Source organism: Lates calcarifer, unplaced genomic scaffold (assembly GCF_001640805.2).
Source record: "Lates calcarifer isolate ASB-BC8 unplaced genomic scaffold, TLL_Latcal_v3 _unitig_608_quiver_3414, whole genome shotgun sequence".
Lineage (NCBI taxonomy): Eukaryota > Metazoa > Chordata > Actinopteri > Centropomidae > Lates > Lates calcarifer.
This window is the reverse complement of record NW_026117840.1, coordinates 722-7,134: the sequence shown is the minus strand read 5'-3', so window position 1 is coordinate 7,134 and position 6,413 is coordinate 722. Positions and strand designations below refer to the sequence as shown.

Genomic DNA, 6,413 nt, shown 5'->3' with positions numbered 1-6,413 from the left:
ACACAGAAAAAGTCAGCCATCGTAGAGAGAGAGGGGACACAGAAAATTGTTTAAATATGGGGGTAATAGTGCACGTTTTGACACAGTCCCTCTGACAGACAATCAACCTGGTTGTTCATAGTTAAAACCTTGGCTCTTTTCTTTTCATTCACAGCTTGAAGCGGGTGTGAACGTCAGGTCGTTGGTTTTGGAAAGTTGCAGAAATGATCGAACAAAGCTCCTAATCGGAAAAGTGTGGGGGGAGGGGAGTTCTAAAGCTCTTCATCCAACAAGTAGTCCTCATAGTGTATACTCTATACTCAGCTTTAGGATTCAGGAGAGAGACTGGTCAACTGCCGCAGTCAGTTGGTTACTGGGAAATCCAACAGCAAACAGTTTAACAGTTTCATGTTTCCCTTGTAGTCTTTTCATGCAAGTCATTAGTGAGCTTCTCTTTAATGCTGCTGTAGCCATGTTTACAAAAAGAAAAAGAAAAAAAAACTCTTGAAGCTTTTTAGACATATCAAACTCAAGGTCCACGGGCCAAATCAGGCCTGCCACTTCATTTTATGTGGCCCATGAAAGCTTTCGAAGACTGTGATTATTGTAAAATACAGCTGGCTGAAGAGGCGCGCAGTTCTCTGCCTTTTTCATGAGCTGATGACAAAAGCACTGACAATACTCCAGAGGCAGAAATACCTGCAGAAAGAGACAGAAGAGGAGAGAGAGACGGGAGAGCACAATACTACAGGAAAGGGAAGATATTGAGTTAGTAACATGTATTTATGGGATATGTATTCATACTGTGGAGAGAGAGAGAGAAGCTCATCATCGCAGCGCATCATGGGAGATCTCCCAGCAGTCTAGGCCTATAGCAGCATAACTAAGGGATGGTTCAAGCCTGAGCCAACCCTAACTATAAGCTTTATCAAAGAGGAAAGTTTTAAGCCGACTCTTAAAGGTACAGAGGGTGTCTGACTCCCCAACCGAAACTGGGGAGAAGGTTCCACAGTAGAGGAGCCTGATAACTGAAGGCTCTGCTTCCCATTCAACTCTTGGAAACTGGGAACCACCAGTAAACCAGCATTATTATTATATATGGCGAGCCTGCCATGTGTGGTGAGAGAACTGGCTTAGTTGGACTGGTGGAAGAGAAAAAAGCAAATAAGCAACTGCCACCCAGCCCTGAAAACTTAGCTTTCAAAGCTAGTTATTAACTATTATGAAAACTTCTAATAACTGAATGCAGAGGCAATTATGTGACATGAGAGATACATTTATATAGTCTATAGTCTACTGGCCCTTTGAGGTCAATCACAATGCTGATGTGGTCAAGGATGAAATTGATTTTGACACCCCTGCTTTAGACCAAAGATAAGCTCCACTCAGTCTTCCACATTGTTACTTGATTTCCAATCATTTTACCCAGACTGAGACGCTGATAATATGGGTCTCTCTTGTACAGCTCCATGACTAAGCTTGTAGTCCCGGTATCCAATTAATTGTCTGTAAACCCCAGACTGTAGGTGCAAGCTGGACCAAACAGACCTCAGAGCAGAGTGGCGCAGCGGAAGCGTGCTGGGCCCATAACCCAGAGGTCGATGGATCGAAACCATCCTCTGCTACTAGTTAGCCAATGTGTAGCCTATCTCATCAACACAATCTCAGAGTAATCAGAAAAATAGCTACTCGTTGCCTCAAAGTGTCTTAACTGAAACTGCTGCAGTTACTCTATAGATTGTGTAGGCACTCAACTGAAAATGTGAGCTTCTTTTTGACCAAAGATAAGTTCCAGTCAATCTTCCACATCATCACTTTCCAGCTCTCAATTATTTTACCCAGAGTGAGAAGCTGACAATATGGGACTCTCTTGCACGGCTCCATGACTAAGCTTGTAGTCCCATTATTCTTTTTCAGATGAGAAATTGCCTGTAAACCCCAGATTGTAGATGCCAGTTCCAGCCAGAACAGCCAAAAGCAGAGTGGCGCAGCGGAAGCGTGCTGGGCCCATAACCCAGAGGTCGATGGATCGAAACCATCCTCTGCTAGTGGTAAATATTTTCAACCAGCAAGCCATGCTGTCTCTACCTTAATAATCCACACCTGCACTGCCAAGTTTTCAGACAAATAGATACCTGTTGCCTGAAGTGTCTAAACTGAGATAGGTGCCCCCTTTGCTGCTGTAGTGAACATTGCAGTTACTCTATGTAACAAGCAGCTGAGGCTTCAGATGTATCCACCATCATATCCTTCAAACTGACAAGTGCAGCTGTCAATCTTTTGTGTGCTTCAGTTAGGATGTATGACCTGTGTGAATGACACAGCAGAGGTGTGCTGGGCCCATAACCCAGAGGATTGCAACCATCTTCAGCTACTGGTAAATACGGTCAACCAGTAGGTCTCAATTAGCAATCTGGTAGTGTGGCCGAGTGGTCTAAGGTGCCATCTTAAACTGGATGTATGGAAGCTGTTTGTAGTACATGTTAGGAGATATGTGCTTATGATGGCTAATTATTTGGATGAGGATATATTTAAAGAGTGGTTTATAGATGAAAGTATGGTGATTGGGAAGGATGATACTGGAAAGTTGGTGATGTCTTTTTAGGATTCTTTTTGGTTGTATATGTTGCTTTTTATTGTTTTTTATGTTCTGACTTTGTGTTTTTTGTCTTTGTTATTATTTGTGGATTTAGTTGTTGTATATACACCTGCGTATATGTCTTGTGTACTTATTTTTTGGGGTTTTTGGGAAGTGTATGTTGATTTGAGCAAAGTGTGTGTATATGTGTATATGTGATAAACTTTTGATAATAAAAAAAAAAAAAAAAAAAAAAAAAAAAAAAAAAAAAAGGTGCCATCTTTATCTCCTGCTAGTATTGGAATAACTGCACAATATTAGGAAAACTCAGCAGGAACAGGTCTCATGTGTTGGCTTAGATTCCAAAATTTGACTGTGTTTTTTGAAGTTAAGTTCTGATGACAAGAGAGGCTTTCAGATACATCAACATCTTCTTTCATGCATTGTTTCCATCTGTTTTGCCAGTCTGGTGATCTATTGTACACTCCTTTGCTTTGTCCTTGTGGTTTTCTCTGCTCTCTCTCAACCAGTTATTTTCTCTGGGAATATTTTTTATTTATTTATAAAACTTGTATTCACGAGCAAAATGTATTTAATATGTTTTCAGTGTTATAAGTCAGTTAGATCTAAAACATTTGCCACATACAAAGGTCTGCTTAAAACCACCAATGTTTGAAATCCATTTATCTATGTCTGTTTACAATTGTTGATGACAGAAAAATACAACAGGAAGTGGCCATTCGTCATGACCCTTAGTCCAAATTAGTAATTTCTAGTGACAAGAGGGCATTTGTTTGGAAAACTTCTTAACAGTCCTCAGTTTAAAGTTAGACAGTGTTTAATGTATTGGCATAATGACACTACTGAGTTGCAGATAGAAGGGAAAGAGCAGAGTGGCGCAGCGGAAGCGTGCTGGGCCCATAACCCAGAGGTCGATGGATCGAAACCATCCTCTGCTAACTGTGTACATTTTCAAACAAAGAGTCATGCAGGTGCTCTGTGCCATCTCCACCTTGTTGGTTCAGCAGCTGACAATAAAGGTACCAGTAGCTGCCTTTGACTGCAATTTTGCTTTAGGTAAACTCCTTTACACTCACCACATTTAAACACTGTCTTGGTTATAGCTGTGGCATTTTTTAAGTAAAGATTTGACAGAATTTTGCCCCAAGCAGTTGAGGACTATCACCTCTTTTGAAACGTGGCCAAGTGGTTTAAGACACTCTGCTTAAGCTGTAGTCTTTATAGTAAAGATCTGACAGAATGACGGGATGTCACTGGGAGAAAATCACACTCGATGGCTGCATTAATCCTCACCAACGTCAATATGTACACTTTCTGTTTAGAATCTGATCATTTTCCTTACAGAAATCACTGGTCCAGTCAGGTAAAAGGGCACCATATGTGGTAGTGTGGCCGAGTGGTCTAAGGCGCTGGATTTAGGCTCCAGTCTCTATGGAGGCGTGGGTTCAAATCCCACCACTGCCATGTCTTTACCTACAGTACTTGGAACATCTGACCCCAGTCTTGGCTTTGAAGCAGAGAAGTAGGAAAGCTTGTCTGAACAGATGTCATTCATAATGGTTTGATGGTGTGGTCTCTTAACAGGAAGGTGCTGAATTCCTGACTTTGACTCATGTAAGTGCTTCTCTCTTCTATGTTTCAAGAATGAACTTCCTCAAGTTATCTTGATGAGGTAAGCTTTCAGACACAACTGTTTCTATGTTCACATGTTGGTGCATTGCTTCCCTGTAGACTTACCCAGAAAGACAGTTTGAAAACCTGGTTCTTCCCTTTGCAAGTCCACTCCATTTAGTTTGTAGTCCAGAGGCACTTGTTTTAAATGTGTGTATGTTTAAAGCACAGAAATGAGTGTAAACCCAAGAACTGAGAGCAGAGTGGCGCAGCGGAAGCGTGCTGGGCCCATAACCCAGAGGTCGATGGATCGAAACCATCCTCTGCTACTAGTTAGCAAATGTGTTGCTTGTTTCATCAATCCATTCTTAGAGTAATCAAAAAAATTGTTAAAATGAAACAGACACAATGCATCTTAACTGAAACATCTACTGCTGCAGTCATTCTTTACAACATGTATTTTGTAGTCACTGAATTAAAAAAGTGACCTTCTCTTTAATGCTGGTGTAGCCACATTTGGAAAAATAAAACACCTGAAGTTCTTTTGACCAAAGATGAGTTCCAGTCAATCTTCCATCTCATCACTTTCCAGCTCTCAATTATTTAGTGAGAAGCTGACAATATGGGACTCTCTTGCACGGCTCCATGACTAAGCTTGTAGTCCCATTATTCTTTTTCAGATGAGAAATTGCCTGTAAACCCCAGATTGTAGATGCCAGTTCCAGCCAGAACAGCCAAAAGCAGAGTGGCGCAGCGGAAGCGTGCTGGGCCCATAACCCAGAGGTCGATGGATCGAAACCATCCTCTGCTAGTGGTAAATATTTTCAACCGACAAGCCATGCTGTCTCTACCTTAGTAATCCACACCTGCACTGCCAAGTTTTCAAACAGTTATCCATTGTCTTAACTGAAACAAATACTTGTTATGTCTCTGTAGTGGACACTGCTGTTACTGTATATAACAAGCAGCTGAGGCTTTGGATGCCTTGACCTTTATGCATTGTTATTGTAAAGTACTGGTTACGGTCACTTTAAACATACCAAATGACTAGCTGTATGTGACAGAGGCTGCTCAAGGTGAGCTCAGCTCTTTATTTTGGGTCTCTAGCCTGCAGCTTCAGTTTACTCTCAGTGCTCTCATGTCAAGATTTTTGTCAGCAACAGGCAGCAGTTACCTAACTGGATAAATAAATCAGATACAATAACCTCTGACTAACACCAGACAGCAGACAAAGTAAGCAGCTAGCTGGTGAACACAGTGGACCATTTAGCAGCTAAAGTGCCAAATATTAGTCTGGGAAGGTAGAGAGCAAGAACAGAACTAAGAGTGAATATTTTATTTGAATTTCCCAAGTATCCATAAACACAACTCCAGATGAATGCTAATGTTGCTTTGTGTCTGTTGGATGTGCGAAAAGGCTGTTTGTTCTCTATATCAACCTAAAATGTGACATCTATGTTGAGTTCACTTGCTCTCAGTTGGCAAGAGAACAAGTCAATTAATTGCAGAAAAGTCCTTATTTCTCAGTAAGATGCAGATAACACCTGTAAATGACTCCAGACATCTCCACATCATTGGTGATGCTAGATTTACATGGGGTTTAAACTGTGTGTGTTCTTGCACTGGGTTGTATTTAAAGTCTGGAATATAAAAGCAAAGTGCTACAACAAAATGAAACTGCTGCTTTAGTTTTTAAAGCCCTCTGTTCTGTTTATCTGTGTCTTACTGTCATTTAAAAATAACCTGCCACATCGTCATCCCTCTGTCTACCTGTGTCTTCCTCTCATTCGCTCCCAACCATGTTAGCAAGAAGGCGGCTGAGTAGCACTCACTGTTAGCTAATCATAGCTGCATTTCGATCAGAGCTTTAGTCAAGTGACCAGAGGGTAATGATGTTTGCATCAAGGCCAATTCATTGTGTGATAAAGCTCTTGTGTTAGGCATCTCCATAAACAGATTTAGAATTGGAGTTCATAGCAATGTACATGGAGTGGCCAGAGGTGCAACACACAACAAAGGAGGAAAGGAGACAATATGTCTCTCCAAAGTTGATGGGATAAATGATTGCACAGACAGTTCAGTGGAGTGGGCCTGTGAAGGGAGAAGACAGTGTCTCTCTAAGTCAAGTGAGTTCAACAGCAAAGGCAATCAGGAGTAAGGGGAAAGGCTTATTTGACAAAAAGTCAGGAGCTAACTTAGATTTCTGTCAAATTGTCTCTCTCAT

General features: G+C 41.3%; 1 non-coding gene across 1 annotated transcript; it reads left to right on the top strand.

Moving 5' to 3' along the window:
- Positions 1-3,960: 3,960 nt before the first annotated feature.
- trnal-uag (transfer RNA leucine (anticodon UAG)) lies at positions 3,961-4,042 on the top strand. The gene has a single exon. It is a non-coding gene; the product is annotated as a tRNA-Leu (tRNA).
- Positions 4,043-6,413: the final 2,371 nt, after the last annotated feature.